The sequence below is a fragment of the Rattus norvegicus genome, chromosome Y (assembly GCF_036323735.1).
Source record: "Rattus norvegicus strain BN/NHsdMcwi chromosome Y, GRCr8, whole genome shotgun sequence".
Classification (NCBI taxonomy): Eukaryota; Metazoa; Chordata; class Mammalia; order Rodentia; family Muridae; genus Rattus; species Rattus norvegicus.
Window position 1 is genome coordinate 36,729,572 of NC_086040.1, and position 10,029 is coordinate 36,739,600.

At 36.4% G+C, this 10,029-nt stretch overlaps 1 long non-coding RNA gene across 1 annotated transcript; it reads right to left on the reverse strand.

Annotated features, from left to right (window-relative positions):
* Window positions 1–2,300: 2,300 nt before the first annotated feature.
* LOC134484278 (uncharacterized) lies at window positions 2,301–9,450 on the reverse strand. The gene is made up of 3 exons (XR_010061689.1): window positions 9,085–9,450; window positions 6,563–6,653; window positions 2,301–2,453 (listed from the first exon to the last, which is right to left on the reverse strand). It is a non-coding gene; the product is annotated as an uncharacterized LOC134484278 (long non-coding RNA).
* Between the last annotated feature and the right edge of the window lie 579 nt (window positions 9,451–10,029).

The window sequence follows — 10,029 nt, forward strand, 5'->3', positions numbered from 1 at the left end:
TTGTTCCTGCTAGCAGACAAAAGGGTTCCTGAATAAACTGCTTTTAGAAGAACGTGTGGTGTCTCTCCTTTCCTTCTGGTCGGGGTTGGAAATGACAGTAAATACTAGATGTATTTGATATACCAAGATTAAATCAGCTCATTTTGCATAATGTAAATAGATCAATACTAAACAATTACATAGAATCAGGTATTTAATTTCTCCCATCTCAAATATCATAGGACCACATGTATTCAGTTGAAAAAAAATGATTATACATTTAAATAGCATTCAAAGTGTCTAAGACTATTTCATAAAGTAGACAAAAGGATTGAATACATTAAAATTCTATTTTGAATCTGGTATTACCTAACAATGACAGAGGAAATAAGGAGAGAGAGTGAGACAGGGGGACAATGAGGCAAAAGGGAAGGTAATGAGAGAGGGAGATTGAGTTACAGATGACTTACAGGAAGAGAGGAAGAGAGAGTATTGCACACTAATTTACACCTATACACACATATTCTCAATAAAATATTGTGAACAGATTCAAGAAAACATTAAAAATAATCTTCAACCACGTAAGCTTTCTCCAAATCCCAGACATACAAGTTTATTTAGTCCTGGGGAAGCTGTAGGTATGGAGAATATAGTTCAACATAATAAAGGCAAGGTACAAGAAGACGACCACAAGCATTGTGCTAAAGAGAGAAAAATTCAAAGCAGTTCCACTACAAGCAGGAAGAAGACAAGAATATACACTGGTTTGATACTTATGTATTACAGTATTTGTAATTTTAGCTAGAACAATATGACTACTGAAGAAGATCCAGGGAATACAAATGAAAAATGAAGAAATCAAAATGGGCTCATTTGCAGATGTTGTGATACCATTTTAAAAACTCTAAAAATGTATCAGTCTCTTAAGCCTGAAAAATAGGGTCATAAAAGCAGAGTATCGTACGAACACTCAAAATTCCTTAGCCTTCCTTTATGCCAATCCAAACCATACTGTGAGAAAATATGGGTAAAATTCCCTTCACAATAATCTGAAAATAAAAAATAAAATATTGTGGACGAAAATATTTAAAATGCAAAGACCACTATGAACTAGCTAGAAGTGATCCTCAATAGAGACAATTGGTCTCTAAAAGATTATGTTTCTTAAAGCTGAAAATACATTCATAAATAGTAGAATTCAAAGTGAATACTCAAAACACATTATCTTTCCTGTTTTCCAATTTCAAACAATGCGAGAAAAATCAGGGAAATATTCCAATTGAAACACTCTTAAAATATATAACAAAATAACCTGGATTAGCATAGTTATAAAGCATAGTATTAGTTAGAAGACATATGAAGTAACCACGATCCATCCAGAATATATATAAGAACGTTCCAGCTGATGTTCTCAACGACCTTAAAGCTTTTATAGTTTTAAGGATGAGCAGATAATATAATAATGCCAATTTTTGATTAATTAATAAATTTAATGCAATAAATATTGATTAGAAAATTTTACTACAATAAATCACCACTTTTATGAAACTCAAGAGTGCGACTATAATTATTCTACTATGAGACAGAGGACAACTGTAAAGTACAAAGTGATAACATGTTTAGGGAGATAATTTTTAAGAGAAACAAAGAGGGAGGAAAAATATTATGAGATTAAAAAATGTAAGCGTTACATATGCAGTGTGATGTTGCTGCAGAGTGAATATTTCAAAGGATTGGAGCACCCAGGATTTATTTATTGATTTAAAATGTGATGTTACATGCCAGCAGGAGGACGGACTATCGGATTAGATCTCAAGAAAATGCCAAATGTTCCAGTTATTACTACTATGTTATAGAAAACATAAAAATGGCAAGGTAGGAAATTGAAGCTTTTATTCACCTCACAAGTTCCAGTTCATAATCAATGGAATCCAAGAAAAGAACACAAGACAGCAGCATGAAAATAAAGAGGAACTCTGCTTACTAATCTGCTCAGGTACTTTTTCTCTATAACCTCCTCAGTTTACTAGTGGTGGTATAATCCACAGTGGGCTAAGTCCCCGTACATCAACAAGCCATCAAGAAAATGCAAAATACTGATGCCTGCAAGCCATTTTGATGGAGTCAGTTGCTCAATATTGCATCATATAGACAGCCACAATATGCAATCACAGCAAGCCATAAAAGGAAAACTTAGCCAACGAAAGAATACCCCTTCATGAATGGAATTTGAGGTCAATGTGAAGTTCTATGTTAGGAAGAAATTAGAAGGAATTATGACAGAAATCACACTTTATTTAAAATAAAAAGGTACAAGACAAAGCCACAAAAAAATTGTTATGTTTGACATTTTGAAACTTCTTCTGGAGATTGCAGGGTAGACTCAGGACATGGTTTTTGGCTGCCAGCACCATTGACCATCCAGTGTTTTGGTGGAGGTTTTTCCATCAGAATCCTTAGCTTTAGAACAGAGGCTAGGTACAAAATACAAACCATAGTCAGTCAACTGTTTTCCAGATCTTGTGCTCCGAAGAAAAGGAGCAGTTTATTTAGTGATAACTTCGTGATGACTCTAACTCATTTCAGAGTCATAGACATTGCCAGCATATAGAAAACCACAAGACCCATTAACAAACACCAGCATTCTCCGCATTGCCCACAGTCACCATAGTAATATCAGTGGTGAGCTCTACGGTATGATTTGTTTCTGTTTCCTCTTGTTGCAGCATATAAATCTTGTTTCTTTGATCCAAAGAGAAGTTTCAAATAAAATAATGAATAATTTTTGCATTGAAAGCTATGGGTGGCTTGTAGTTGTAGTTGAAAATGAGAACCTCAAGCAATCTTCACTCAGTCCTCTTTTTTTAGGAATGGGTTTGATTTTCTTTTGCTTTTGCTTTTTGTTTCATTTTCGTGATTTCTTTTTTTACTTTGTTTTCTTTTTCTTTTTATTCTTTTCTACTTGCAGAGATCAAGAAGTGGTCAGAAGAATTTCAAGTATAAATTCAGATGGCTGAAAAAAGCCCAGGCTTTTTAACAGGTCCACATTGTTGGCTGTAGTATGTTTTTTTTTTTTTTTTCTCTCTCTTTTTTTTTTGTGCCTTAAATGTTACCCATTTCCAATTTTTTGGATCCTTTTATGCAGGCATAATTAATACTACATATACATTATAATTATTTGAATTTCAACTCTGAATTTCTAACTGCTCTATCTCCCTCCCAAAACCAGAGACATGGATTGAGTCTTGTATGGTCTCGTTTTGATTCTTAGATAGGGAATCTTCCTGCGAACACTGAAGGTCCTGTTTCCAAATTGATTCTGTATAGTTCAAGAAAGATGCTCTTGACCAACCAGTTGTGTGGATATCTAATATTCCTGCAGGCAGGTTAGTAGACACAAGGGTGGAGAAAGGATTTAATACTTCAGATGGAGCTACCTGTCATGTGAGATCTAGTATGGAGTGGCCATTGGTTTTGCAGGCAGGATGTTAGAAACACAGTAAGATGAGAGCATATTTGAGGTTCTGAGCTATGACTAATATCATCTGAGCAATTGACCTAGGAAAGATTTAGAGGTGTTGAGAAGAGAGTAAAAAGGACAGCTTTTTGTTTGGTAGAGGAGTTAAAAAAACCTGACAATAGAGCTAAAGCATATCAAAAGTTCCTCAGCATATGTGGCTTTCAAGTGCATTCTAAGGGAACCTGATCAGCTCTGGTTGCTTGGTCTTCCTGGAGCTTAAAGTGAGGCAGTAGGAACAACCTTCTGCAGAGACTTATGAGAGCAATCCATGACCATAATGAGTGTGTCCAAATTCACCTAGACCATGAGAGTTAGAGCTGACCCACATGTATGTTTTGAATATAACTATTTCTTCTTTGTGAACTTTCAGTGTTCCATTTGCTCAAAACTATTAGTGAAGAGGGCAAAATGATTCTAAAGGCTCCACTTGGTTGTCAACTATTCATCTGTGATTAATTAAATCCCAATGATAGAGGAAATACGTGATGAATTTATGCATAATATAAGGTCAATATCAAATGTTCATCTTATGTGGATCTTTGGAGTAGGATGTTGCATCTTTACTTTAGAACTTTATCAAGATCTATTTTTTTTTTATTTATTTTGGCAGGAATCTGCAGATACATCCTTTTGAGGAAAGAAACCTTCTCACTGAAGACCATAGAGGGGACTTGCATTTCAATGATAATTAAATGTCACTTAAAGACATCAAAGCAAAATATCAAAGTGAGAATGGAATAAATTTATTAAGACAGTGTTTTGCAAACAACTTCTTTCACAAACAGCCTTGGAAGGAGAGTTCTGACATTTTGCATTTCATATTTGACTTTGCTGGTACTCTGACAGAATAAACTCACAACTGTTTGGGACTTCATGGGCAATTAAACACTACAAACAGAGCTGAATGCATCATATGCTCTGCCGTCTGTGTTAATATGGCTACAGTGAAGAACAACTATGCTAAATCTATTCAACTGTTTTTCAAACAGCATCCTCATACAAGTGTGGACTTCTGTGGGTTGTTGGATGGATAGGTTGAGAACACTGGCAGAGAGCTGCAATGCAGAAGTGGGATGGTACATGCTTGGGGCATGAAAGGCCTGTGTGTAGATCATAAACAACTTCACAATATTCATTGCTTTAATAATTACTAGAAAGTGGACTTCTGGAAAATGACTTTAGTAGACCAGCATGGGTAGAGAAACAGTAACTGATTCCCTAGAGATTTAAACGCACTGGATTGTGAAACATGGACTTAGAGGTAGAGACATGTCAGCACATGAAGGCTGGATATTCAAACCTCTGTTGTATCTTAATTTTCCCTACCCAATGGTTTAAGGCAAACAGAAACAGATTGTTTTGCACTGAGGAATAGAATAAAAGCCAATTCCTTGAAAATCCCAATCATAAGAAAATACTGACATCATCTGTGAAGAACATCAACTCTCAACATGGTTTCAGCATGGCTGAATGTCTGCTGTCAGCATGGGCTTTTACTGCCACCCCTTTTATAACTGCAGAGCCCCAATCTGCTTCAGCCACATCATCATCTCCTCATTCTGTTGCAGGTAGATTATATCACTGTTTCTGCCTATGCAGTCTTTCTCTACCTATAAAGGTCCAAGGAACTGTTCTCACTCCAGTGAGCTGTGGTAAGTAATCTTGAATCACATTGGTGTTGTTTGTAGATGTAATGTCTTCAAATCCCAGAAGACCATGTTTGCAAAGGAGTTGATTGAGGAAGTCTTGGGTATTACTTTCATAGGGGCAGATGGGATTGATGAACAATACCACCTTCCCAGACTAGATCTTGGAGTTCACATACACCTGAGCCATGCTTACAGGCTGCAGCTTCCCAGAAAAGAATGTTCAGTTGAAGATACCGGTCTGTTTGATAATGGCAATCCCAATGTATTCTTAACCATGCATTCTATTTGAAACCCCATAGAAAACATGGAAGAAAGAATCTTTTACTTTTTCATGTTTGCACTCACAATGCTACCAAACCCTCACAGACATTAGTACCTGCATACTGAAGATTTATCCATATACCAATGACCAGATGAGACATCTAGCCTTTTGGACTAATAAACTAATGGATTCTAGAACTTTACTAATAGTCAGCCATTGTTAAATTATGTGGACAATAGCCTGTGATCATTTTGATGAGTCCGATTTCTCTGTATAGAGAGGTAGATCCTTTAGTATCTGTTGGGGAAAACCAACTACTACACCAGATATCTAGAGAAGACCTTTTACACCAGTTTGTCTCTAGTAAGATTTTCAGCTCAGTTACAAATATCCAATGGCAACATTCCCTTAGTCTGATTTTCATATGATGTTTTGATAAAGTCCTTCTTATTTTCTATAGTTCTTGTCAAAAGGATTAAAAATCAATAATAACCTATTAATGAAATGTACAGTAACTTATTTGCATGAGTGCATCAGTGAGAAGGATTATAGGATATACAAGAATTGGAAAATAAGATGTCTTTCCTTCTGAGGACCAAGACCTGAAAACCTGAACTACATAAAAATCTGAGACAAGTTGTCTGAAGTTTGTTCTTTCCTTCAATCATGGGGCTCCTAGTGAAGGAGCTCAGGTCTCAAGAGTTGGCAAAATTAACATTTATTGCTGAGCCAGGTCAACTCCTGAATACCTCATTCATTGACCTGAAGAAACTCTGTATCCTTCCTGCTCTAATGTGTGTATATTTAGTATCATTCATAGAATGGACACTTTACTTTTAGTTTGAAAGCAAGAGTTTGTCCTGGAGAGACCCAGATTTCTTCTTTCACACATTTTTCGCAGACTGATTGTGGGTCTCATAAGTTCATTCCGGGAGTTGCTTTAAAATAATCATTCAATGATCTGGAAGAAGCACTTTTTAATGTTGTGAGATCTACTAGAACAATATCAACCATCATTTTCCCTTCCCAGTTTAGTATTAAATCATACTCCACTTAAGGTCTGTGGTCTCTGATAAAGGCAGCATCTCCCAAGAGTAGTCTGAATATTGCTCTTGGCACTGCATTTATGATACATCAATGTGATTTCCTTACCATTTTCATCCCCAGGAGAGTTTTTTAATTCTTCATTTCATCCGATGGGTCTAATCTACATCGTCAGCCAGGATGAGATTTGAGAGTTTTGCTAAAATTTTTTTTAAAAAAATGAAAGAAATAAAAGGAAGGAAAACTGCAAGCTTATCTCACCAATTGACTCAGAAATCTAAAGTGTTAGTCAGTGTAAGTACTAGTGGAAAGACTGAGATGATGAGGTCTCAACTAGAAGCACTTCTCTCTCCCAGATATAAGTGTAAGAAACAAACTGCACTATTGGTATCCAAAGCATGGAGGAGTTTACACTGAGCAAAGGACACATTACTTGTCTTTCCCTTCTTACTTAGGACTTTTTTATAATTGACAAAAAGAATAAATTCCAAGAGCTCTTAGGAAAACATCTGTGACCTTCCAAACACTTGGCTTTTGGAATAAAAAATGAATTTTATAAAATCTCTGACTTCCAGAAGCCATAAGAACTGAGAAGTCCAGATGCTTATGAGAGGCTCGCAGCTCTTGATTCCCATATCTGGAAGGCTCAGATCAAGGCTATCTCTTCAGCATTCCCAATCAATCTATACCAAGAACTCACTGAGCTTTCCCAAGGACCATGTATTTCTTCCTTTTTTTTTTATACCTAGACAGAAGACCAGCTTCCTTCTCCCCTACTCTGATCTTTTCATGCTCTTTGTTCTCCCTCTAAAATGGCTGTTTACTCTGAATTACAGGCCTATTAGTAAACTCTAGAGGTCCTGAAGCAATATCTGAAAGGGTGTTGCAGTCAGAACAACACTTGGGACATCACAGAAAAAGCTAGAGATCTCCAAGTTACAATAGAGTTTCAAAGGAGGACCTAATGATGATGTCTCTGACACCTGCCATAGCCTACCTTCTAAACAGCTTTCCTTGCATGAACCAGATACAAGGGTAACATTTCCTGGTATGTCTCCTGTGACACAGTGGAAACATTTATGAACTCCATCTCTCTAAACCTGCAGACTTCTCTTTGCTTCATTATTGGTTAGATGCTCTGAATGGTGAAATATGGTCAGGAACTTGGCATGGGTAGAAAAAAATCTAGGAACATGGCGTGTAGGAGATTCTCCTAGATAATATTTTGTTCTCAGGTTCATTACTATTAAATACAGTTCAATTTCTAGGATTTCTCTGTCCTCCAAAGGCCAGTATTTTCTCTACAGACCTTTAGATGAATGAATATTGTATTTCACTTCTTATAGTATATTCCTTGATAGGTGATTTTATAAATGTTCCTGAATGTGTACTCAAAAATTCGGATTTCCACTTCCATTTTTTGCAATGATTTATCAACAAAGGCGCACAGCTATAGACTGAATATAACAGTGTAAATATGGTGTATCGACATCAAATGATAAACTTCAAAATCCTATTTTGTCCAAAAATTTCCAGATATCAGTAAAGCAAAGGACCACATGGAGCATAAAATTCTCTTCTCTAGTTGCTTGTGATATCATCTGCAATATCTACATTCCAGTGTATCAGGGCCAGATTTAAGGGTTTAGGATGTTTTACCATGATTCTTTGTTAAGGCCAAACATAAGATAGAGGAGGATGGGCAGAATTAAGAATGGCTTCTGGAGCAGTGAAACCACAACTTCAATAGGTTCATAAGGCTCAGATCAAGGCTATCCCTTAAGTTACTCCACTCAACCCATATGAAGTATTAACTTAACATTCCCAAGGACCACATATTTCTCCCTTATTTTTATACCAAGGCAGAAAGCCAGGTTCCTTCTCCCCATCCCTGTTGGGCCCTATGGGAGTAGAAACCCTTGTCCTCTCTTGGTTTGTACCCAATTTAAAGGGAATGTCAGTTGGCAGAAAAGGAGGTTACAGAAGAAAGGGAAGGGAAAAGGTTTGGACCTTATGGGCAGGAATCTGGGAAAGGAAATAATATGTTAAATTTAAATATAGAAACATCCAGTTTAAAAAAAAAACAATAAAATTTGTTAAAGAGTAAAAATAATGAAAGATATAAAAGAAAACTGACAATTAATCACATCTATTGACTGGGAAATCTAAACTGGTATTCAGAGTAAAACTAGTGGAAAGACTGACATGATGAAGCCTCAATCAGAAGCACTTCTCTCTCCCAGATATCAGTGTCAGACATAAACGGCAGCATAGGTATCCAAAGCATGGTGGAGTTTACTCTCAGTTGAGGACACAATACTTGTCCATTCCTTCTTCCTTAGTACACTTTCTTTTTAATAAAAAGTATAAAGGCTATGAGCTCTCAGGAAAACAACTGTGCCCTTCCCAACACTTGGCTTTTGAAATAAAGAAATAAATGATTTAACTTCTCTGACTTCCAAGAAGCATAATAACTGGAAAATCCAGATGTTTTTGGGAGGCTCCCAGCTTCTGTTACCCATATATTGAAGGCTCAGATCAAGGCTATCTCTTCAGCCATCCCATTCAATCTGTACCAACAACTCACTGAGCTTTCCCAAGGACCACGTATTTCTTCCTTTTTTTCATACCAAGAAAGAAGACCAGCTTCCTTCTCTCCATATCTGATCTCTTCATCCTCTTTGTTTTTACTCCCAAATGGCTGTTTATTCTGAATTATAGTTCAATTAGTAAACCCTAGAGGTACTGAAGGGATATCTGAGAGGGAGTTGTAGTCATGACAACACTTGTGACATCACAGAATCTACGGCTTTCCAGGTTACAATAGATGGTTAAGGGAGGGCCTAATGATTATGTCATTGAGACTTGCCATGGCTTGCCTGTTAAACAGCTTTCCTTACATTGACCAGATTTGAGGGTGCCCATTCCACGTATGTCTCATGTGACAAGTGGAAACCTTTACATTCTCCATCTCCCTTAAGCTAGAGACTTCTCTTTGCTTTATTAGCGGATACATGCTCTGAATGGAGAAAGTTAGTCAGGGGCTTAGCATGTGTAGAAAAAATTTAAGAACATCTAGTGTAGGAGATTTTTCTAGATAATATTTTTATTCCCAGGTTCAGTCCTGTGACAGAGTTCAATTTTCTTGGGTATCTATGTATCACAAAGGCCAGTGTTTTCCCTACAGACCTGTAATTAAATGAATATTGTATTTTACTTTCTTATTGTACTTTCCTTGACAGGGCACTTCATAAATATTCCTGAATGTGTACTCAAAAATTCTGTTTTCAAATTCCATTTTCTGCAAGTATTTTGGCAACAAAGTGGCCCAGATATAGACTGAGCATAACTGTGTAAATACTGTGTACTCAATTCAAATGATGAACTCCTAAATGCTATTTTATTTAAAAATTACCAGACCTTAGCAACGCAAATGGAATATGGACTATAGAATTCGGTTCTCTAGTCCTATTTGATATCAATTCTGTACTACCTATCTTCCTGTGTTCCCATGGCCAGACTTGAGTTTTTGGATGTTTTAGCATTTTTCTTTCTTAAATAAAAACCTTAGATAC